The sequence below is a fragment of the Arvicola amphibius genome, chromosome 4 (assembly GCF_903992535.2).
Source record: "Arvicola amphibius chromosome 4, mArvAmp1.2, whole genome shotgun sequence".
Taxonomy (NCBI): domain Eukaryota; kingdom Metazoa; phylum Chordata; class Mammalia; order Rodentia; family Cricetidae; genus Arvicola; species Arvicola amphibius.
The window spans coordinates 148,302,005-148,326,949 of NC_052050.1; the positions used below are offsets into that span (position 1 = coordinate 148,302,005).

At 44.8% G+C, this 24,945-nt stretch overlaps 1 protein-coding gene across 4 annotated transcripts in view; it reads right to left on the reverse strand.

Moving 5' to 3' along the window:
• Positions 1 to 24,945, reverse strand: part of Slc20a2 (solute carrier family 20 member 2) — a 96,026-nt gene that overhangs the window by 33,391 nt on the left and 37,690 nt on the right. The window contains exon 2 of one of the 4 annotated variants that reach the window (XM_038327400.1): positions 17,817 to 18,036. The exons of the other annotated variants lie outside the window; for them this stretch is intronic. The gene's annotated coding sequence lies outside the window, so the exon portion shown is untranslated. The remainder of the gene's footprint in view (positions 1 to 17,816; positions 18,037 to 24,945) is intronic. 4 annotated transcript variants of the gene reach the window in all.

Here is a 24,945-nt window from a genome sequence, read left to right on the forward strand (position 1 = left end):
CTTTCGGATCAAGCTGTGAATTCTCCACTGCTGGAGAATTCCTGCTGCCATGTCTTTGTGCCACCACCATGGAGTCTAACTCTTTAATAAGCCCAATTAAATGGAATCGCAGTATTTTTTCACAGCAAAATGGAACGTAACTAACACAGTGTCTGCTGACTCCATCCCACCCTGCCAGGAACAAACCCTCTCCCCAACAGCCCCCACTACTCCCTTTAGGAATCTGCTCCATTGTGACACTCAGGATGCTGTCCTGATCCTGCAGAAGAGCACCCCTTCCTCTATGACCTCATTCACCTCTCTTGCCCCTCAAAATTCAACTTATCACCCAATTCATTCATTCATTCACCCCTTCATTGTTCATCCATCCTTTAGGAGGTGTGGCCTGTGCTCTCCCACTAGAAGACAGAGACCTCCATCTCTGCAACTGCAGAATGCAGTAAATGAATATTTTACTACTGAATGGGCAGAGAAAACAGCGAAGAAGTAGAGAGACAAGTTTTGCTGTCTCCCAGGAGAGGGAGACACTACAAGGAACACACCGGGCAGGGCTGGGAGCGTTATTCTGTTAAAATACTGTCAAGGAACCAGATTTGCTTTTGTGCTGTGTGGTGGGAGGCACAAACAGGGGAGCCCCATAGTGTGTTCTTTCCTAAGTGCCTATTGCATTGGGCAGAATGAAGAAGGCTCATCTCACATGCGAACAGTTAGGCATGGGTGGAAGAAGAGAGAATACAAATTTTTTAATATACAGTTTGATTATGGCAGTATAAAAAGTTAACATAAAAAGACCAAAAAGAGGCTGAGAATGTAGCTCATTGGTAGCATCCTTGCTTAGCACAAATGAGACCCGGGGTTAAATCCCTAGCACGGAGGCAGGGGGAGGTTAAAAAGTAACACACACTAACTGATATTAGTGGTATAATCTATAAACTTTCCTTTCCAAAATGTATTTTGTGGTTACACGCTTCTCAAATAAGAAAATAACATATAATAAATAAGCCTACAAACATATTGAGCTGTATATATAAAATGCAAGTTATAAAAAAATTAAGCAAAATACATACTGATATATCCTACCATAGTTTAAGATGGTTATTCTATGTAGGTTCCATGTGAGACAAACGGAAGGCTGCTTTCAAGACAGAAGATAACACTCTACTGAAGGAGAGTTTATGAATATGATTAGTATTAATATATAGATGAAAATCAAAATAGATTTGGGGGCACTGGAGTTATGTCTCATGGTTAAGGGCACTTGTTGCTCTCCCAGAGGACCTGAGTTCTGCTCCTAGCGCCTACATTAGGTGTCTGTGAGCCACCTGTAACTCCAGCGTCAGGCTGTCTAATGCCCTGTTCTGGCTTCTGTGGGAACCTGCAATGCGCGCACACACACACACACACACACACACACACACACACACCCCAAATACAAACAAAACTGGGACCACTGTTCTTTCTCTTAAAACACTTTTTTTTTTTTTTAAAGTGAAACCTTGCTTTCTATCTCGGGTAGGCTATAAACCAGAATAGTCACCCAGCGAGTCGTTGCAGGGCATCTCCTTCGTTAGCAATGCAGTATGAGAGAAATGGTGGCTACAGCACAGCTGGGTTGTCAGCACAGTGGCGGAAACAGACTCCAATCAGAAACGACATAAGTAATGATTCCGCGCTGCTGACTAGTACCGCACGAGAGCGTGGGCAGGGAAGGGTTTACGGCGATCCCGGCAGGGAAAATGACCTCTGCGACCCTGGGAGGCATTTATCCCAGTCAGTTCTCACGGTGGGAAGGACAGCAGGTTGGGGGCAGGCAAGGATGAGGGAAGCACGATGACAACTGAGCGGGGCCACTTTAAAGTATGTATGTATCTACACATGTATATATGTATGCGAAACACACATACATATATACATATGTATGTTTACATATTTATTTATTTGTGATGTATAAGTGCACATGCCAGGGAGGGTCAGGAGGGGGTCAGAGGACAACCAGTCGGAGTCTCTACTTTGTGGATCCCAGGGATCACACATAGGTCACCAGGCTTGGGGACAAGTGACTTTACTTGCTGCTGAGTCATCTTGCCAGTCCAAACACAGGACTTTTTAAAGACCATCCTGGCCCTGGTGTGGAGGACAACCTGCTCGGGAGACAAGTGTCAATGTGGGCAGAAAACTCTGTGCTACTGTGTGCTGAAGCCAACCGTAAGGATCCTAGATTACACGGACAGATAAAGGGAAAGAGGCAGCCTCATTCACAGTCCTGGGCTGAGAGGGGCTCGAACAAAAAACAACTAAGTGGCTTTCTCCCTTGTTGGGTTGTTTCTTTTCAGTGACAGGAGAGGGGTTGGTGACAGGCTTTCTTGGATATGCTGCACAAAGAAGTAAATCACCAGAACATTGGGGAGAGTAGCTGGTGACATGCGAAATGGCTGTCCTTTGCTATGATTGGGGAGGAAATTAGTCTTTTTTTATGTTACCTTTGACACCAATTCCAGCCCAGTGATTCCCTTTTCTACTGAGGTTTCTTATGCCCACTACTGTCAAGACTTTACCATGACTTCACCTTGTGTTCACGCCCTAACCACTGTCCTCATCGATGGTAAAAGTGCTGGGCTGAGGAGAAGGAATCGGCACTCTTTCCCACTCTAAACACTGTCTCTCATCTTCAAGATACTTTGTATCTATAAGGACAAGCAAAACACTTTGGATTTTCCCCTTTCCCATTATTTATTTTTATTAAGCTCAGGTGAAACAAAAAATGTACAAATAAACACACAACAGACTGGAGAGATTGCTCGGTGGTTAAGAGTCTACATTGTGTTTGCAGAACACCTAAGTTTGGTTCCCTGCACGCTTGTCAGGTGGCTCAAGATTGCCTGTAGCTCCAGCTTTGGAGGATCCCACGCCCTCTTCTGGACCCCTCAGGTACTACACTCAAGCACATAAACCTACATGCAGACATATACACACACAATTCAAAACAAACCTTAAAAGAAATAGTCCCACAATCTGGAGCACAGAAGGTGGTAAGGCTTCCTTAACTGAGACCCTGATGAGCCAGATGATGCCATGCAGACAGACAAATGTTAACTTTCTAAGAATTATAGATGTCCAAGTTCAGAGCAGTAGAGAGCTGATGCGGTATTACATAAGAGGGAATTGATGGCACGCAAGCAGAATTTTGAAGATCAGTAAACACTGACTCATCTAATAAATGATGTTGAGAGAACTCAGCACTGGCTATCGGGAAGGGGGAAAAGCTAGACACGGGCTGGATGGCGGCTCAGCAACCAAGGGCACTGTTTGTTCTCCCGGAAAACTCAGGTTCAACCCTTAACACCCACATTTGCCTCAATTGTAACTCCAGGCCCTGGGGACCTGAGGCCTTTTTTGGCCTTCGAGGGCACTGCATAAATGTCATGCATAAAGAACACATTCTTTAAAAAGAAGAGCTATATTCCTTAGCTGACATCAAAACAAATGAGTTTTAAAAGTAAAAACTGAACTCTAAAGAGACTAAGAAAAGATACAACTAGATATTTATTTAATATTGGAATGGGGAGGCTTAGATATGAAGTAAAGGCAGTTTATAAAAAGAACCGACAGTGGAGTTTATAAAAAGAAGATGGAGAAAGAGATATCTTTTTCAAAAATGATTTTTTATATGCATGAGTGTTTTGCCTGCATGTATGTAAGTGAAGACAAACATTCTCAGGCTGTTTTTGGACAGACTCACAGCTATTTTAAACCAGGAATGTGAAGGAATTGTGGCCCCAAGCACATTTATGGAAGATGAAGTTTGGGTAAGAAGGTCCCTGCCGTGGAGTACTACGATGCTGGGACCAACTGGAGTCCTGGCCTTCAGCCGCTCTTCCCTGCTAGAGCCTTCTGACTGAAGCTACTAAAAGCTGTGCCTTGCCTAGAGGATCAGAGGATGGGATTTTCACCTGTTGGCCATTGACTACTGGGTATTTAAGCCTCCATGGTGCTATTAAAGAAGGGCTTTGTACCAGTGATTGGAGGTCCGTGTGTCTGTTTGTCTCTGTGTGTGTTTCCTCAACCTCCAGCCCCTTGCCCGAAGCTCACGAAGTGGATTCTAGCGCATAGTGCGCAGATGGTGTGTGTGTGTGTCACTACAAGAGGTTTTTGTAGTTTTTATGTGCACACACACACATTATTTTATTTTTAAGACAGGATCTCACTATATAGCCCTGGTTGGCCTGGAATTCACTATGTAGACCAGACCAGACTGGTCTTGAATGCTGGGATTAAGTAGTGAGCCACCCTACCTAGCTTTTATTTCATTATTGTTTGGGTTTTCGAGACAGGGTTTCTCTGTGCAATCCTGGCTGGCCTGGAGCTCACTCTGTAGATCAGGCTGGCCCCGAACTCATAGAGATCTGCCTGCTTCTGCCTCCTGAGTGCTGGGGGTGAAAGGCCTGTGTCACTACCACCCATCCAACTTTTATTTTCTTTGAATACATGCATAGATATAGATATACACTATTTTTTAAAAGTTCTTTTCTTGAGTTATGGTCTTCTGTCTCCTAAGTTGGCCTCAAGGTCACTATGTAGCCAAGGGGACCTTGGGCTTCTGACCGTCTTGAAGACTTGGGGCCACAGCTGTGCATCACCGTGTGGTAGTTGAAGTTCTCTGGAACCGACTCACCACCCCCTACTCTCCACCAAGTTTACTGTGGTCTCTGACCATTTCTACATGATGTCGTAGGCTTCACTCAGTTAAAGCTTTCTTTCAAAGATAGGTTCCCCTGAAGAGGACCCTTAACTGATCTCCCAAATTCCTTTCAATAAAGCCTGAAAAACATCACATCCACTCCCTAAAAATATAAGAGCTACCTACTTTCCCTGAAAGCTGAAACTGGATTTTGTGTTTTGACACTTCAGATGAAGAGAGGTTCCTACCTCTTCAATGGTGTAATGTATTGTCTAATGACTCTGCCACAAATGGTGACTCAGACTCCCCAAACACAAAAATTACTAGCTTTTCCTAGTAAATGAAATAAAATGAAACATTCGTGTTTGGCATCTTCAGAGAACAGCACAGCAGCAGAAAGTGTCTCTTTTTAGCATTTCAGATGCAGACCCTGTCCTAAGGAGTTTCTAGTCACATCACTCTAGAATGACACATGCCAGCATCCACGTCACACTTAGAATCCTTGACAATAACAAGCAGGGAAAGGCGGCACGTGGAACCTAGCACTTGGGAGGATGAGGTAGGAGGATAAGGAATTCGAGAGCATCTTGGCTACTTAGTAAGTTCAAGATTTGTGCAGGCTACACAGGCAACCTGTCTTGGAAAGTCAAGCCCTGGGGCTGGAGGGAAGGTGTGGTGGGCAGGAGCACTTGGTGCGCTTGTGTGGTTCAGTCCCCAGCAGCCACATGATGCCTTGCAACCACCCACAACTCCAGTTTCAGGGGATCTGAGGACCTTTTCTGACTTTCATGGGCACCGGGCACATACATGATACATATACATACATGAAGGCAAGATACACATACAATACCTTGGACTTAACATAGTGAAGGGAACCCTGATGGCTCTTTGTCTTGGAGAGGGGTAGAGTGGGGGTATGGGTGGAAGGGAGGGGAGGGAAGGGGGAGGAGGAGGGGAGGAGATGGAAATCTTTAATAAAAAAATGAGAAAAAAGAAGATACACATACAATAAATAAATCTAAAATAAATATTTAAAAAGTCAAAACCAAACCAAGCCAAACCAAAATGCCCTTAAAATGTAACAATATAATTGTGAAAGAATGGAAGTCACCGGACAGTTCTGAGATAGTTTTGTGTGTGTGTGTGTGTGTGCGTGCGCGCGTGTGTGTGTGTATGGTGTGCACACAAGTTTATATGTGTGTCTGTGGAAGCCAGAGGTTGACATGAGGTGTCTTATTTAATGGCTTTCTGCAATATTAAAAATCTTATTATAATTAAGTGGATGAGTGTTTTGTCTGTGCACCATTTTTTTGTGCTCCTGGTACCCAGGGAGACCAGAAGAGGGCATTGGATACCCTGGGACCGGAGTTACAGAGGGTTGTGAGCTACTGTGTGGGGATGGGAATCCAACCCTGGTCCTCTGTTAGAGTAGTCCATGTTTTAACCACAGAGCCATCTCTCCAGCCCCTCTACCATTAGTTTGTTTTTTGAGGCAGGGTCACTCACTAAACCTGGAGCTGAACCGGTTGGCTAGCAAACCCACGTGATCCTTTTTTCTCAACCTCCATGCCCATCCAGAGAGTGGGTTACAGATGTACGCCTCCCTGCAACAGTTCTTCATATGAGTGCTGGGGACTGAGCTTAAATTCTCACATCTGTACTGCTATGTTTTACAAACTCCATCCCCCTCCTGCACAAACATCGTTAAAACAGCATATTTACAAACATGCAAAGCAGTCAGGGGAACACGGGAGCCTGGAGAGGAATTTTGATAGGAGCAGAACTAAGGAAGAAAGCAAGAATGGATGGCAGAGAGGAGAAAGAAGAAAGGGCAGGATAATCAAGTCAAATGCAAGACCAGACTCGGGGCACAGGGAACACAGAGGCAAAAGGACACAGCAGAAACAGGAAGATGGAATGTTTCCTCAGCGGGAGCCAAGAATATGAATAGCCCGAGGATGGAGATGAAAGATAGTACCTGGCACTGGAGGTGGCGAGCTGGAGAGGGGTGGGAGGGACAGTTCGCTGACATTTTGCCACTTCTTTTCTCTCCCAGGCTGTAAAAGGGAACATTTGTCTCTCTTCAGCGCGGAAGGGGAAGAGCACAGGTTCTGCTGGCAGGACTCCATCCCCATTCCTGTCTGGTTAGCTACTGGTTACACCGCTCTGGCAAGTCATCTCCGTGACTAGCTGGGGAAGCGGGGAGACTGCATAACCACCGAGTGCTCGCAAGGCAGAAACCAGAGCACGGTAACGGTTAGAGTCATCAGCAAGCAGGAAAACAGCTAGTTCAACCAAGGACCATGTTTGAAACAGTGGCGTCAAGAAGCAAAGAGAAAAACTATTTAGAGGACACGTTAAACAACACTGTATGAATCTGGTTCCCAGGAGAGCGAGGAGACAGCTGCTGGGCCAGGCCTTGACTTCCTCCCAGCAAAAGGTTCTGTCTTGTATTAATTCCTTTGCTGTGATAAAACACCATGACCCAAACTGACCACCACTACTACTTCTTCCTCTTTTCTTCTTCATTATTATTATTATTATTTATTATTATTCTCATTATTCTATTAGTAATGGCAGAGGACCTTGGCTGACTCACATGCATATTCTAAGCCAGTTTGGTGTTCTATAAAATGTGGTTGACGATAACACTCATGTCTCTTACAAAATCAGTGTGAAGCTAAATCTAACAATATAAAGTATTTTGTAATTGTGGCATGCTTCAAGCAGCTTGAAGGAAATGACTTCACTAAAGACAAAGGAAAAAGGATAAGGATACAAACCCTTCCAGCGAGATCTTTCTCATTCAGTGCCTCTCCATGCCCTGCCCCAGCCCTGTGGGAGTCACGAGGTTATCTGAGGATTCCAAATCCCTCTAGAAAAGTTCTCCTCTTACAGTTTCAAACCATGGCTTCTTCTTTGGCTAAGGAGTGACACATATGCTGTAAGGGACAAGGGCTTCCTGAGGTTGGGGTAGGGTGGACGGAAGTAAAGAGAAAGAGATTTAAGAAAACACTTGCTAAAGGGCCCTAAGGGAAAAAAATTACTCATGATGGTGGAGCCATAGCTGGGCCACAGTTCCAAGCCAGCCAGCCAGGGCTACATACTGAGATTCTGTCTCAGAAACAGGAGAAGAAGACAGGAGAGCCGCAGAGGTAGACAGCCCGGCAGCTCCTTCCAGAGCAAAGCAAGTGCTGACCAGACACCCAGCCGGCTCATCTCAGGGGTGTCTAGCGAAGGGGCATGATGACACTTGTCTGCACGGGAAACATTTGGCTTCAATTTTAAGTCTGGTAGCAATTATACACTGAACATTTTTCAAAACTCAAAGTATATACTTAAATTTGATGCGCTTTATTGTATATAAATTAAAACTAATCCAATATAATCCAGGTCACACAAAGTAGACCTTCCGGCAGGTTCTCTTTCCCACACGTAGGTATTAACCACTCCCTAGTCCTCTACGCTAAACAAAGAACAACTCTTCCTATGTCATGAAAGGGAGCTACTTTCATCGACAGCTGGCCAGTTAGGGATGGGAGGCAGCGCACGAGGAACTGCGATTTGATTCCCAGCACCTGCGTAAAAAGCTAGGTGTGGTGGCTCGTGCTTAAAACCCCAGCACTGGAGGGGCAGAGACAGGAGGCTTCTGGAGGGAGCCTGGCCAGTCAAGTGTGATTGCCGAGCTCAGGTTCCAGTGAGAGGCCTTGTCTCGGAAGCCAAGGTACATGGGCATGGTGGCACATGCCTTTAATTCTAACACTCAAGAGTCAGGCAAGAGTATCTTTGTGAGTTCAAGGTCAGCCTGGTCTACATAGCAAGTTCTAGGGGTAGCCAGGCCTACAGAGTGAGACCCTGTCTAAACACACACACACACACACACACACACACGCACACGCACACGCACATGCACGCGCACGCACACACACACACACACAAATTAAAAAACAGGACCGATGGAAAGTCCCCTGAATTGGCTTCTGGCTTCCACATTCACACACCACCACCTCCCCACTCTATGATGGAACTCCTCCCTGCTCCACGAAGGAATGCTGACTGGCTCGAGTTTGTGCAGGGAACCCCTACTACCATTAATTGATGAGAGCAGTATCCTGTCAGGTTCAGAAGACACTGCTTTGCCCTGGCCTCCCGAACCTCTGGCTCTGACAGTCTTTTGGTCCTCTGAGCCCACGCTCAGGAGAAGCAATGAGATACAGATGGTCCGTTTATAGGTAAGCCCTCAACAGATACTTGTTCACTGCATTCTGATTGGATGAAAATTTTTGTGTTAACTACCATCTGCATACAAAGGAATTTTTCTGATTAAGAGAGAAAGACACACTAGTCTATGGGTACAGAGATGAAAATTTAGAAGGCAGCTTGATGCTAGGTCCATATAGCAAAAGACATAAACACATCTTAGAGTCCTTCATGCCCTGGAGTGTTACTTTCAAAGGGCATCTGTCACTGTGGTGGCTGAGGACGTAGAGCAAGGCCCTCCGGCCTTGGGCATCTTTTCCTAGGTGCTGCTTTATAGCATTTGCTTTATAGCATCTGTCTTCTCTCGGTTACAAGGGATCCTCCTCTCAAGTCCTCCCTTTATCTCCCTTGTGTTTCTTTTGAGGTTTGGCCACTCAGGCTCAAATGAATAAAAACGTCCTCCCCATGCCAAGTTCTGTGCAGGTGTTTTTCACTGAAGCATCTGAGGTTAATGTTTACACCAAATAGCTCGTAACCACGCATTTATTCCTGTCCTGGCTCCTAGAGCTGGAGAATCTCAGGACACTGGAGTCTGAGAGGACTTTAGAAGCTGCCTAGTCCAGCTCTTGCTGTCCTCAAGACAGGGCTGGCAAGAGAAAGTGATTATTTAAGTGATCTTAAATAATGAATCCTTAAGCGCACCACCTAGTACCGAGTCAACATCCTAGCAGGAGAAAACGCCAATGAACAAATACAAGGAACCTACGTAGTGGAGCTCCTGGCTGACACTCGTCAGGCCTTCCAGGTGATAGTAATTCCATGAGGGTTACTGATGGTCCCTGGGGGCCTAGAAACGGGTAGAACTGGGGCTGAGGATAGAACGGGAAGAATGTGGGCCGCGAAGAATGCGGCCAAGGCTTTGTCCCTGGAAGTTATCAAGGTCACTTGATCCCTCCGAGCCTTGTTCAACTCTGTAATTCTACAGCAACCCGAGACCGCGGGACTGGAAGGAGGCAGTTTGGCCTAGAACTGGGAACCACAAGATTGTTTTGTGGGGAGAGGTGGGTGGAGATTTCCGACCCTTTCCCAAGCAGAGCAAAGCAGGGTCTCTGATTTTACAGAACATGAACCAACTTACTTTTGTTCCACCTAAAGTTTCCACTTCAGAGCCCAGGGCACTGGCTTCTTCCAGCCCCCGTCCAGGCACATTCCCGCTCTATTCCTCTATCTCTCTTAGAGTATTTGCTACTGGCATCTTGGTTTCTTTCTAGCTCATAATTTTTGTTGTTATTGTTATTTAGATGTCTCCGACATGGACTTCCCCCCTCTGGGAAAGCACTGTATACATCTAACTGATCTCTCTCTGAACAGACACACACATAGGTGGAGATCCAGGGATTAAAGGTGTGTACCATCATGCCTAGCCAAGAGTTTTTAAAGGATAAAAAAACAAACAGCAAAGATAATTAAAATGGGATAAATCTAAAGAGTTAAGGTGAGGTGGCTGAAGAAGAAAGAGGTTAGCAGGTATTATGTGAGTCCCATGGAGACTAGCTTTACAAAGGTAAAAGAAAGGGTGGCAGGCTTCTTCTTTTACAGATGTCTGACAGGAGCTGGAATGACCATATGGTGGGTTATTATAAAAGAGCTTTTATTTTGTATGGTCACTTTGAATTCATAACTCAGTGAATCTATATAAAAGTTATTGCAGCTAAAAACGTACGACCAACTCAAATCTGAGGAAACTGTAGCAGAAACAAGTGGCGATTTTTCATCTAAGAGAGACTCAGCTGGACAGGTGGTAAGGGACGCTGCGTACCCTGAAACCAACTCCCACTGAAAGGGTGGAATCATCTTTAGTGGAGGTTTACAAACTGAGGACCATGGTGGCAGAGTATTTTAGGTACAAGGCTGCTGGAAAGCAAATGACAAGAACAAATGGCAGAGCTTTATGAATTCATTCCCATTTTAAGATAGAAAAGGGTCCTATGTATTTCCCCACTTTGCACTTTCTGTGTGTACGGGAGATAGAAACCTTGGGCCTGGGTTGTTTTATATATAAAATATATTTTTGTGAGCAAATAAATCACTTATCGCATGGAACTTTTATCAAGCGGCAGGCCTGGGATGGCTCGTTCTAATTTTGTGCCTGAAGTGTTGGACTACTGGCCAGGATCCAAGAACTATATTAAGTGAGTACTATCCTCCCAGCTACAGTTTAAAATGGAACCTTGTGTATAAATAGATATCTTGGCTCTCACATATTTGTTTGCCAATTCTGTTCTGATGGGTTGGGGGGCTCAATAAAAATACTGATGGGACTTACACAGTTTTGAGTCTGGGGCTGTTGAGGGGAGGAATCAGTTAAGAGTGCTTCCTGCTTCATCAGAAAACTGGTGTTGGGACCCAGCACCCACAGCTGCCTGGGATTTCAGCTTCTGCTTCTAGCCTGTTTGTACCCTCACAGACACATACACAGAGGCACAGAGACAGAGACAGAGACACAGATACACAGACACATGGACAAAGACACACACAGATATACAGACAGACATACACAGACACACACACACACAGAGAGAGACACACAGACACAGACATACATACAGAAATACAGAAACAATTTGATTTTTGAGACAACCACATATTTTTCTCTAATTCAACACAAAGTAAACAGAATTGATAAGTTATCTCTATTTCACATTCAATTTATAGCTCCTTGTTTCTTGCTCTCACTCCTGTGATTTTTTTTCTCTTTATAAATGGTTTCTTCTTCATTTTTTTACATCTACATATATGTCTGTGCACCATGTGCATCCAGTGCCCATAGAGGTCAGAAGAGGGTGTTGGATCTGGAGTTATGGGCGGTTGTGAGCTGACATGTAGTTGCTGAGAACTGAACCCAGATCTTCTAGAAGAGCAGCCAGCATTCTTAACCACCGAGCCATCTCTCCAGCCCATTCCTGAGACTCTTGAGCACATTTTGCTGGGCAGCAGGACAAGTAAGAGAGGACAAACAATTATGATATTCAGGCAGTGTCTTCCTCTTTAGTACGGAAGAGAGTCTGGCCAAGTTTCAGAAGCACTTCATTAGAAGTCTGGGATTTTCATCAAATGTTACTAATAATGTGCCAAATTAGCAGTGCAAACAGCCTAAGCAAGACAATAATTTTGTAATATTGCTTGTTTGACTGAAGAGCCAGGTGGAAATTTAGTAGTTCTTTATTTCTTCCACAGAGAGTACCCAAACGGGTATCTTTTTACTAAATTAAGAAACCATAAGAACTTGTTTGATAGCACCTTCATGGAAACATGAACCTAACACAACAGCTGGAAACATAAAGGAGATCAAACAATTTATAAGATTTCTTTGAAGATCATTTCTTCACTTTGCGAGGATGCCGACACTTTACGCATGATCAAGAACTAGCTCCCTGGCTTCTTCTTCCCTTTGGCTGACTTGGAAGGGAGGATGCTCTGATGAAAATATAATTAGAAAGTAACCAGATAGATATAAGCGACATTTTCATAACATCTTATATAAGTTCGAAAAGGAAATATATAATTACTTTGTTTTATTATTGCCCATACCAGAGCATTTATCCAAGCATGAGCCAGGAGCTCAGTGTCCTGGGTCACCTTCTCAGCCTGAACTACATCGTTATTTCTTGTAAGGCAAGCCTGCCGGCAATGAATTCTCAGTCTGTATTGTTTGGACACCTTATTTTTGCCATTTTCAATTTTGAAGGGCAGTTTTGCTGGCTATGGGTCCTTTCTGTCACTTGCTGCCTGCCTTTGGCCTCAGCATTTTTGAAACTATGACCAGTTCCCCGACTGCAGCTCTGCTGTGTGGTACGGTTGCTTTTCTCTCCATCCTTTCAAGATTTTTTTCTCTTGCTTTCAGTCTTGTGACTGTCACACGTGTGGATGTAGATCTGTGTTATCTACATTGGAGTTTGTCAAGCTTCTTGGATGTATTGACCAGTATTTTTCATCAAATGTGAAAAGTTAAGCTATTTTAAGTTATCAATTATTTTCTGCCCCTCTACTTTGTTCTGTATGCAGGTGCCCATGCATCTTAAATATTTTTGAGGACATCATTTTCCTAGCAGGAGCCAGTGAGCAAGAGTGATTGGGGTGAAGGAGGCCTATGCTATTGAGAAGGCAGCAACCTGCTGAAGCCCAAACGATCTGTCTCTGTCTCTGTCTCTGTCTCTCTCTCTCTCTTTCTCTCTCTCTGTCCTCTAGAACTCTGCCAGGCAGACTATGCTAGCTGACCAGTGATTTCCGGGGATCGCTTGCCTGCCCCTACCACCGTGCCATCACTGGGATTTCGGGTACATGCTACCACACCTGGTTTTTATGTGAGATTTGAGTTGGGGATGCCATGTTTGCAAGGCATGTGCTTTAATAACTGGGCTCCTCCTACTTTTGATGTTATTATTGCTGCACTCTATGGTAGCTCATACTTCTCAATGGTGGCTGTCAATTTTTCTTCATTATTTCTTTTTATTCTGCTTAATTTCTATTGCTCTATTGTCAAATCCATTGAATGTTCTTCCAACTTAAGCTCGCCAGAGACTCCCTCTAATTAAACTGTCCATTTGATAACTGTACTTTTCAATGCCTGAATTATGGCTGATTGCATATATCACTGCACCTACTGACTTAATAAGGCCTCAGTGTACCATTCAACAGTACATGCAACTGTCATCACACTCCCGTGTCTTTATTGGTAAAACTAAAATCCTTTACCCATTCAGCAACTCTCAGCCCTCTTCCCCCTCAGCCCCTCACCATCAACACTTCACAGGAGGCCTCTGGGACTCTCACGGCCCAAGTGTTTCTCAGGAGCGGCCAGAGAGTGAGCACTTGCCCTGTTGTGACTGGCTACTGGGCTGTGCACTTGGTAAGGCCAATGCTCTTCCCTGGTCACCAGGGTCTTCAGAGCTCGTCCATGTTGTAGCACATGGCGGACTTTCCTTCCTTAGGCGGACGAACACGTCACTGTATGTGTATACCAATTAATTTATCCATTCACCTGACAAGAGATTACTCCTGCTATTAAAATGGGCAGGCAAATACTTCTTTGATACCAGGCTCTCGTATACCTAGGCGTGAACTGCTGGGTTGTCTAACGGTTCTATTTTTAAATGTTTGAGAAACTGCCATCCTGTCTCCTAGCAGCCCCGTCTTCAATATTCCCGCCAACCACACTAATCTCTCCAGATCCAGGCCAAATTTGTCATTTTTCTATCGGTTATTTTTTATATATACACATAACCATCCTAACAGGTTGAGCAGCTACATCACTGTGGTTTTAATGTTCAGTTCCCCAACGTTCAGTGATATTGAACACCTTTCCACATGTTTGTTGGCCATTTGTTTGCTTGGAGAGATGTCTATTCAAACCCTCTGCCCATCTTAAAATCAAGTCATTTGCTATTTTTAATCGTTGAATTGTATTTTAAAAATAACATATGCTGAATACTAACCCCATTATCAGATACATGATTGGTAATACTCTCTTCCATTCTGCAAGGTGTCTGTTTACTCTACTGTGTCCTTTGAAGTGTAGAAGTTTTTAATTTTTATGTAATCTAATAACAATGTTGCCTTGTGCCTTTAGTCTCAGATCTCCACTTGGTTCATATATATGCATATATACTGAATATATAAACATATCGTATTGTGGTTTGCATGAGAATGCCCCCCACAAGAACAGATGTTTGTGTACTTGGTCCCAGTTGGTGGCACTGTTTGGTAAGCTTAGGAGGTTTGGCCTCACTAGAGAAGAATGCTACTGGGGATGGGCTCTGAAGCCATGAGTCATTCCTAGTCCATTCTTTCTGCTTCCTGCCATGGTGTAAGACGTCAGCCCTCAGTTTCCAGCTGCAGCCATCAAGATGGCTCTGTCACGGTGGACTCTTGTTGCTCGGAATTGTAAGCCCAAATAAAAACCTTTCTTCTCTAAGATGCTTTTGGTTATGGTGTTTTATCACAGTAATAGGAAAGTAACTAACCAATACAAGTATCTATCGTGTGTGTGTGTGTGTGTGTGTGTGTGTTGCCCTGTCTTTAAAAGAGATACATAATTTTATTTAGTTTTTAAAAATTTACTTATAGTGGTTAATTGTAAAGTCTTGTACAGTTTTGGAGCCCCATCAAAAAGATAAAAACTGGCCCTTTCAGATAATACATTTTATATATATATATATAATATATATATATATATATATAATGTATATATATATATATATATATATATATAAAATTGTATTATATATTGTAACTCTGGAAACCAAGGCCCCCACTTCACTTTAGCCTACTGTTATTTGGGGGCTTTTTGTGTATTTGGCTGAACTACTGTGAACTCTGCCTCCCATTGTCATCTCTGTTCAGTTTCTGTCCTTATCCTTATATCACTTGTGGGACATCAGAATGCGCTAATCCTTCAAAGATTTGCTTAGAACCTGTGGGAGAGCTGTTTCCTCTGAGATTCAAGCATTCCACCCTGCAGGGGAGCTTCTTTTTTTTTGACAACAGTTCTTACTTAGTTTTTATTCATAATCATAAACTTAACTCTGCAATCCAGCTAGACTTGAAGGGGAATGAGGAAAATATGGAACCGCTTTTTAAGCAGGAAAGCAAAGAACTCAAAATAGCTTCAGGAAGTCCCCAAAACTTACTAGATTCACTAGGTTCCTCCCTCCTAGAATAAGCAGTAAAGATGCCTGAGGGTCACTCTCAGACTAGCCAAGCACTAAAGACTACCATGAGGCCGGACCAGCTTCCTGGAAGAGGTTTACACCAATCCAGTCACTTGGAAAGGACACTCTAACCTGCTGAGCTTCCTGCAGATCTGTGCAGTGTGCTCAGGTTCTCGGCTTCGTGAGCTGTCACCTATGCTGGGATGGGTTTTGGTCATGCAGCTGTCTTTGAGTCATTTCTGTTCATATAAGTAAGCCCCCTTCCGAATTCTTATAAGTAACCCCAATCAATCTCATTGGCTCCCCCAGCTGGACTTTGGTGGACTCCGTATTTGGGGTGAACTGAGAAGCCATGTATGTAGTGTCTTCCCAGGAAAAATCTTGTCACACAACACTATGCTCTTAACCAATTAAACTTTCACCCTTTGCCATAGTATATGACTCACAGATGGCTCTCAAGGCTTGACTTAGGGAGTCCAGGGTGCAGGGGAGGCCTGAATACAAAGGGCCATACAGAGCTGGAGAGTTGGCTCAGAGATTAGGACACTGTTGCTGTTTCAGAGGGCCCATATTTGATTCCCAGGGCCCACGTGGCAGCTAACAACCACCTGGAACTCCAGTTCTGGCCTCTGTGGGCACCAGACTTGCACACAGTGCACAGAAACACACGCAGGTAAAACATCGAGACACACGGAACAGAAATAAATAAATCTTAAAAAAAATTCAAGGGCAGCACAATGGTGTTCTTTGGGGGTGGACTGTAATCCATCGATGGGGTAGCCCTGAAAATCTCTGTGTGTAAAAGTTTACAATATAAATACCAGAAAGAGGGAATTGCCTATATGCAAATTAAAAGGAAAAGAGGTCAGTATTTGTTCGTAGAAAAGAGACTTCTGAACCTGTGCTGCTTGTAAGAGGAGGATTCAGTTCCTCGCTCATTCCCGAAGCTGACTAGCTAATATTCCCTGGGGAAGTAGACAATAAAATCTTTCTGTTATTATGCCCTTGCCTTCTCAGAATACAGTAAGAGTTAGCTTTAAAAATTATTCTAATGCTTAGTAGCGAAGACAATGAGGTCAGACTCTCATGAGTGATTGTAGGTTAGGCTCTGGGTTATTTTTCTTTAAGTAAAATTCTAGGTTAATTTGTTACTTGCAAGTCTAGCAGATCACTACGATTTTAAAGAACAAGGAAAACTCAATGCAATGTAATAAATAGAGGAGAGGGCCGAAACAGGCCGGGCAGAAAGGCGCTTGGCTGGGTGTCCTTCCCTCTTGGCCCCCAGCTCTGGACAGCAGGCATGGGGGGGTGGGGGAGCTGTGGGGGAGAGGTGGGGAGGGGGCAGCGGAGGAGGGGGTATAGAACAACACAGCATTCAAGCCGTTCTCTCTCCCTGCTCCAGTTGCTGCTTTAATTTCCGATCAGGTCTACAGTAAAAGCCTTTGTACTAGACACGCTTGGCGGGAACCCCAACCATATGCATGTGCATCACAGTCATGGCTGCATCTTCTGCTTTCGGTTGTTGGAGTAAGGCAAAAAGAGACCAAACTCAAATGAACAGATGAACAAGAAAAACACCCAAAAAGGCCAGCTTGATCCTCAGACAGATCCATTCTCCTCCTTCACCTCCCACAAAGCCCACCTCTTTTCACTAACAGCTCCCAGGCAGGCTCGGCCACTCCATCCATTTTGAAGAGATAAAATGGTTTGTTTTCTTTCTTTCTTCCCTCCTTTCTTCCTATTTTTTTATTTTTTTTGCTTTGAGCTACTGAACTTACAAATAATCGTCTTATCAAAATGTAAACACCTTTCAATGCCTCTCAATGTGTCATTTTATCAAGCTGTGTTTGCAGACACAGGAGAGCTTTGGCATTCGTGTTGAGAGTGCCTGGGAGGACAGCCCTGTCCCCAGGACTGCCCGCAGTGATGCTCCCAGCAGCAAGAGGCAGAAACCCTTGGGGGAAGTAGTGCTCTCTGAAAGTGCTAAGACTGTTGGTACACACTGAGGAGCCGCGGTTCAACACTTCGGACACAGTGGCTAGGAGACCTGATTCTACTCTTACCCTTTAGCGTTACCGCTTGGCACATTTCCTGAGGCTCGCTGCTCGTGGTTCCGCCACTTCTGACTTTAATCCTCACCCTGAACCATGGTTCTATGCCAAATTTAAATGGATAACCTAATAACAGGACTCCTATTTTATCTGGTTTAAAAATACGTTGGGTCCCACCTTCTTGCTGTTGTGCTCCATCTGTCGCTGCATGTGACACCCTGGTCCATGTGAGACGGGACTGGAGGTCACTTCACAGCCGCAGCAGCAGCGAGTTTAGACTCTTGCTAATTAGCTCTCATGTTGCAGAAGGAGCAGGACTACACTTGCTCAGTCGCTGCCGCACACCCGTTAGTGTGGGGTAGGCCTCTGCCCGGGGCTCAGCATCTCAAGTCTCTGCCTTAAAACGTAGGTTGAGAAGTTGAGGGAGAGTAAGGAGGGGTATGTGGGAGGATTTGGAGGGAGGGAGGGGAAGAGGGAGGGAGGGAGGGAAGAAGGAGAAGGGAGAAATACTGTAATTAAATTATAACCTCGAATATAAAATTTTTTAAGAAGGTCAAAATTTCCATTATGAAAACATATGTATTTATAGAAAAGAAAAGGATGAAAAGTCTTTCCAGCCATCGTTGAAGCTTTGTCAGCTGGGTGAGGCACTACTTACATAAGATCCTAAGAGGCCACTGCCAAATCAAATCAAACAATAGAGGTTGTCTAGACATGCTACAATCTGTATAACCACAGAGGTTAGGTATAGAGTAAGGGAATGGCGGGGAGGGGAGGCTCCCCCAGGGAAGAGTAAATAGAATACAGACTTAGGGAGAAGATGGGGGAAACTGGAGCAGGAGAATTAAGCAGGGAAGAGGAGGGAAGAATAGAGGGAGGGACAGTTAGCACTAAAGGCCATGGGGGGGTCATATGGAAACCTACTACAGTAGATGCTTCTTAAAATATATATACATGAAGGGAATCTAAATGGAGTCACCAAATAACAGGGGAGACAAAGCCCCAACTAGGTATCTCTCTCCCCCAAGTAAACCTCTAATGCCAGAAAGTTGTTGGCCAAAGAGATGCCATGGAAACCCCCAAACAACCCAGGCTATTGCCAAGGTTACTGACTGCTCTCCACAAACGGATGGTAAGGCCCTGTTGCTAAAGACAGCACATACATATCTCACTGAACACAGAGAAGTTAAGTTGATGCCTACAAACTCTTCGGTCTACAACGGTAACCCGACCACATGATATGCTGGTGCAAAGATGGTACAAACGTTGTGGGAGTCACCAACCAGCATCTGCTTGGACTTAAGGTCCGCCTCATGAGATGGAACCCAAGCCTGACACGGCGCGGGTGGCCAAGGATCTGAGACTATGGTGGCACAAACATGGCGGGAGTCACCAACCACTATCTGCTTGGACTTAAGATCCGTCTCAAGAGATGAAACATAAGCTGACATTGCACAGGTATCAAAGAATCTGAGACTAGGCAGGCCATGGACCCAGAGGAAAACCAAATACTATGGCTCTGTTAAAGATAAATAGCAACAAAAGGACTGCTAATGACATTCTGCTATACCCATAAATCAGTGTCTCGCCCAGCCGTCACCAGAGAAGCTTCCTCTAGCAGGAGGTGGGAACCAGCACAGAGACTCACAACTGGACAGTGTGCAGAGCGCCAAAGACCTAACACGCGATCCTAAAATGGGATCTCTTACTGGGTATATGAACCACATGTAAGGGAGGGCCCTATGCCCCAGTGTAAAAGCCCAATGCAAGAAGAACTCAGCAGTATTTTTATGGATTTTTTTTGTCTCATTGTGCTTTGTTTTGACATTTCAAAAATCTTACTAGTTTTGCTTGTATGTCATTGTTTCCTATTTTTTTGCTTTTATGTGTTTGTGTGTATGCATGCACATTTCTTACGGTTTTTTTTCGTGTGTGTGTGCATGTGTTTCTTGTGTTTTTCTTTCTTTCTTTCCTTCTTTATTTTTTTTTTAAAAAGCTTTGTTTTCTAAAAAGAGAGAGAAAAAGAAGGCATGGAGCTAGGTGGATGCAGAGGTAGGGAGGAGCTGGAAGGAGATGGGGAGGGGAAACTGACCAGAACATATTGTATGAAAAAGTTATTTTCAATTTAAAAAGTGGACTAGAGATAACTATTAATAATAATTACATTATTATAATATTTTGTACATAGCATTCCTTTTCCATATACATATAACGGGACTGACATACAATGTGAGCTCACAGGGCCTGCAGAGGTTCAAGCCAGACAGTGTCCTATTGCTAAGAGGGGGAAGTGGACATGAGCTCCCATCGCTAACCAAGAAGCTATCTCCAACATTATCTATATCTGTATCTATATCTATATCATCTATATCTATATCTGCCTATATATTGTATATTGCTGTGGATAATGCTCTTGTACACTGTAAAGATTTGTCACTCATATTGGTTTAATAAAACAGTGACTGGCCAGTCGTGAGGCAAGAAGTATAGCGGGGCCACCAGACTAGGAGAATTCTGGGAAGAGGAAAGGCAGAGTCAGTACTAGCCAGGTGCAGAGGAAGCGAGATGAGAATGCCTTATTGAGAAAAGGTACCAAGCCACGTGGCTAAACACAGACAAGAATTATAGGTTAATTTAAATTATAAGAGCTAGTTAGTAATAAACATGAGCAACAGGCCAAACAGTTTGTAATTACTATAAGCCTCTGTATGTTTTATTGGGACTGAATGGCTGCAGAACCAGGCAGGTCGGAAACTTCCGTCTACAGGACATGCCCTCACAGAGCCCTTTTTTCTTTATAATCATGAGAAGCTCTGACTGTCTTAAAAGCAAAGTGTCACAGATAGTCTAGGTTTACTACACATGGAACTTCACTAGTTCATATGCTACATGGCTTCATGTTACTACGTGTTATTACAGATTAATCTTTATATTATTGTTTTGTAGTATTTTTAATTAATAGGTAATTCTTTCATTTTCTAATAATAAGTAAAAAGTTTTCTCCCACTAGGGATGGTGGCAGCACTCAGGAGGCAGTGGCAGGTAGACCTTTGAGTTTAAGGCCAGACTGGTCTACAGAACAAGTTCCAGGACAGCCAGGGCCACACAGAGAAACCCAGTGCAAACAGCTTTTCCCCCAAGCCTCTCTCTTCAAGTTTAGTCCTTTGGTGAACAAGTCTGAGGAGATGAGGCTTATTCAAGCCACACAGATAGTTTTATTTTTAATGGCACATACACAAACTGGCTTTAAGCTGGTTTTTGAAACAACTTTATTTTTCCAAGAAATAAATACTAAAGAAAAGAAGACTATTCAGTAACCTCTCTTTGTACAGAAATGGAAATAGCCTTCCTTTGAGGAAGTCGGGCATGATTGGACCAAACCTGGAGACACACTTGGTAATCATCCACTGTACCTGGGCTGCACCTGGCTCCAATAACAGCCCTTTGACTTCTATCATTAAGGGTATAATGACACATTGGGTTTTTTTTATCCTATTGAGGATGCAGTTATTGAGACTTCACGGGTTTTAAGGAGACTATTAGGACTCATCCAGGACGCTAGAAACCAGTTCTTTCTGACTTCTGGATTGGTGAGACACTTCTATCTTAGTGTGTGGCCACTATGTTCCCAGCGTTTCATATGCTCTGAAACTGACACAGATGTACAAAAACAAACAAAACAACTTTTCCAGCTTGATGTCTGAGGCTTTTCCAACTGTAACAGGAGCCCAAACCAGGGTAAGTCTATCAATATACACGCTCCTGTCTCTGTCCCGCTATGTCCTCTCACAGCGAGAAGTAGAGCTGAGTTAAAGCTATCTCTACTTATCCTTTTCACTTTAAGGACATTATAATGTTCTGAAAATATGTAACTAATTTATCTAGAAAAGCCAAAGATTCTACCTACCCCCCTTCAAGTGCTAAAATACTAAGGCCACAGTTCTCTGACTCGGGGAGGGGATGTTCTTTTGGCTATGGCAGTGTTGCTCACCTGATATTTTTAAAGCAGAACTGAAAAGCATGCCCTCACAAAGCCCTTTCTCCATCACAGCCACGAAAAGCCTTTAGGGCTAGACAAGGTGTAACAGGCAATCTCAAAAGATAGTTTTCAACCCAAGACAGTTCCCGCAAGCAAAGACCGCAAAGGAGGATGTAAGAAAGGGCAAAGAAATCACTAAATTCAGACGCATTTACATGACCTATAAAGAGTCGGGGGGGGGGGGGGGGAATCAGCGAAAGGGACTGTTAGGGGACTTTAACTGACGTGGGCAGTGCACAAACTGCTTCTTGCTCGAGTCTACAGAACTCATGAAATTAAAGAGAGCAGAGCCCAGGTGGCTTTGGACATATCAACTGGATAATTCAGCTCTGAGTGGCGCTTACACGTACCAGCGGATTACCTGCTGCGCAAAGGAGTGTCGAGCTGAAAGAGCCCCTATCCAGCAGAGAGGCACGGTGCGTCACACTGTGCTTGTGTCCCCTTCAAGTCTTTCTATGGGGCCATCTACTTCTGCAGAGGGAATTCCCCACAGCATGTTAGTTTTCTCTTCTGGTGGAGGTGGAAGAGGGGGAAACTAGTTAAAGTCACGCCTTGCCCACACCACCTCTCCTCTGAGAGGTTTCAGGAAGACAGTGACTGATCTAGTCGGCAGTCTGTGGCATGGTGACCATGGGCTAGCATTCAGTGGCTGTGAAGAAGACACGGGGCGGGGAGGGATAATTCTGTTTAGTTGCACTGCTAAACCCACTACGATCCATCTGACAGCTCCTACCACCTCTCTCATCTTATTCTTTGTATCCTCATTTAAAATTGGCACCTGCAACTGCAGAGGCAGCTCGGCAGCTACCCTTACTGCTCCTCTAGAGGACCCGAATTGTGTTCCTAGCACCCACATCAGGCTGCTCACACCCACCAGGAACGCCAGCTCTGGGGGATCAGATAACCCTCTTCCAGACTCCATGGGCACCTGCTAGACATGGCATACATTCTCTCTCTCTCTCTCTCTCTCTCTCTCTCTCTCTCTCTCTCTCTCTCTCTCTCTCTCTCTCTCTCCCTCTCCCCCTCCCCCTCTCCCTCTCCCCCCTCCCCCTCTCCCTCTCCCTCCCCCCCTCTCTCTCACACACACACACACACACAAACAAATCTTAACAAAAACAGCCTGGTATCATCACGGAGGACACACTTCAGTGAAAGAGCACTTGCTCTTAGCACGGTGTGAGGCCCTGGGTTCCAATCTAATACAGCAACCAAAACCCCAAACAAACAGAAAACAAAGATAGGCACTGGCTTAATTACTGAATTCAGAAAAGTTAATACAGTATTTTCCAGGTTAAATATTAATGACCAAAAGCAATTCAGAGCCAAGTCAGGGTTAGAAAGGTCACTATCTCCTGACGTCAGAGATAATATTTAAAAAATTGCAAATAAATACAAAGCCAGGTTTCTATTACTTCAGAGAGAAAAGTTTATGTTTTTCAGCATCCTGTTCCTCTTCCTGTGGTACTTTTCTTCCTAATACATCGTGGAGTAGACATCAGAATTGCTTTAGAGAATTGTTAAAACAGAGCCCTGGATTCCAGCCTCACCACTTCCAAATCAATAAGTCTGAGCAGGCCGGACAACCTGTATTCCCCACCACTTCTGAATCAATAGGTCTGGGTGGGCCCGAGAACCTGTATTCCCGACGTGTTCCCAGGCGGTACTGAAGTTGGCAGGTGGCAGCCACACTGCGGCAATCACTGTACCTGAACCTTTACGTTCCCAAGGGCAGCAGCGCCAGCTGTTCTTCACCGCCGATACACAGCTGTATCTGAACGAAATGCAAGAGTCCCTCGGGCGGTTTCCTCCCTTCCAGGCTACACAGCAGAAGCCCTCTAACCTCTTCTTATTGTAGCTACCATCTCCAACCCTTGGCTCTTTTTCCTTCTCTCCTGAAGTTCTTTGTTGAATGTCCCCAAGTTTCTTTCTGATGTACAGCAATAAACAAGACCCAGAACCCGAGTCAGCGACCTGCCAGGGCGAATGACTCAGAAGCAACCCTGTGCACACATTCGTGGGTCTCTTGTCGCCAAGGCTGCCCTGTTAGCGCTCCTTTGTCACGTGCTCCTGACTCTCCGGGAGCTTCAGTGGTGTGGCACAGACCTTAAGAACGCTTATCTTCTGAGAAACCAGATAGATGCCACAGCGCAGCGTTCTGACAGAATGGGGCCTGGTGACCCCGCGGAGAGAATACAGAACCTGGAACGCAAGGTCAGATTTCCAAGTCTAAACAGTTTAACAGAGGAGCCTGCTTTTACTAGACCTGAAGCCACCACCCAACAATAGCTTCAAGTGATGGGAAACCTCAATGCCTCCTTTGGTGGCAGTGATAAGGACTGGGGGTGGACAATGGGGCTCTGGGTGGCCTCACTTAGCCCCAGCTGCTACCTACAGCAAAGCTGCATCAGGACACAAACGCCCATCCCAATCCTGTGCTGCAAGTGGCCAGAGAAACGGACGAACAGACGGACACTACTGTGCTCTCAAAACACCCGTGCTCTCAGTCCCCACTTCTCCCTTTTTACATTGTCTTTCTGCCCATTTGTTTACTGCATGTCAGGGCCCCCGTTTCTGGCACTGCCGAGCTCTAGCGCGTGAGCTCTTTGCACTATGCTCTCTTTGTGTATTGTGTGCGCTGTGGAGGTGCTCAGCACATAACAACAACAGCAGTCCCAGTATTTCCCAGAAACATCAGCATTCTTCCGGGCCGGCCGGCAGCTATTGACTGGAGTCGACACGGGCACAACTGGAGGCTCCGCTCTGCCCATTCTCCTTTCATTTTAGACAAGACAGTTGAAACTAGGCACACCACAACATTTTTCTGCCAAACTGCCTTTTTCAAAGAGAGTGTTCCAGGGATGTAATCACCGAGCAAAGGCAACCTGTTGTAGAATGCAGTTGCCTATAGCCGCGCAGACAAGCTGCTGCTTGATTAAAGCCCTGATGTGGGGTCTGGAGAGGTAACTCAGACGGTGAGTGCTTGCAAGTACTGGAGGTCCTGGACGCTATTCACATCCCCACACGAACCAACCAACCAGCTAAACAAACAGAGAGCACGTGAATGAAGGGGAGCCAGACCAAAGGCTGCTGCTAAGCTCCTCAAGGCTCTGGAGTAGAAGGCTGTAATTAAAGGAACTGCGGAGTAAACCTACTGCCTCAGCACAGCAAGATTTAAGGCAAGGAGGAAGGTAAGAGGGTAGGCAGCCAGTGGGAGCAGATCCCACAGACCTGTGGGCAGACCTGGAGGGGAGGGGCAGCAAGGCAGGC